This window comes from Arachis ipaensis, chromosome B04 (assembly GCF_000816755.2).
Source record: "Arachis ipaensis cultivar K30076 chromosome B04, Araip1.1, whole genome shotgun sequence".
Classification (NCBI taxonomy): domain Eukaryota; kingdom Viridiplantae; phylum Streptophyta; class Magnoliopsida; order Fabales; family Fabaceae; genus Arachis; species Arachis ipaensis.
The window spans coordinates 41,437,991-41,438,417 of NC_029788.2; positions in this window are offsets into that span (position 1 = coordinate 41,437,991).

Sequence of the window (427 nt, forward strand, 5' to 3'; positions counted from 1 at the left end):
TTTTTTTGCTTTGGACCTTGACTTTAACCGCTCAGTCTCAAGTTTTCAATTGACACCTACACGCCACAAGCACATGGTTAGGGACAGATTGGTTTAGCCGCTTAGACCAGGATTTTATTCCTTTAGGCCCTCCTATCCACTGATGCTCAAAGCCTTGGGATCCTTTTTATTTGCCCTTGCCTTTTGGTTTTAAGAGCTTTTGGCTTTTTCTGCTTGCTTTTTTTTTGAATATTTTTTTTTCTTTTTTTTTCTGCAAGCTTTGTTCTTTGCTGCTTTTTCTTGCTTCAAGAATCATTTTTATGACTTTTCAGATTATCAAATAACATGTCTCCTAATCATCATTCTTTCAAGAGCCAACATATTTAACATTCTTAAACAACAACTTCAAAAGACATATGCACTATTCAAGCATTCATTCAGAAAACAA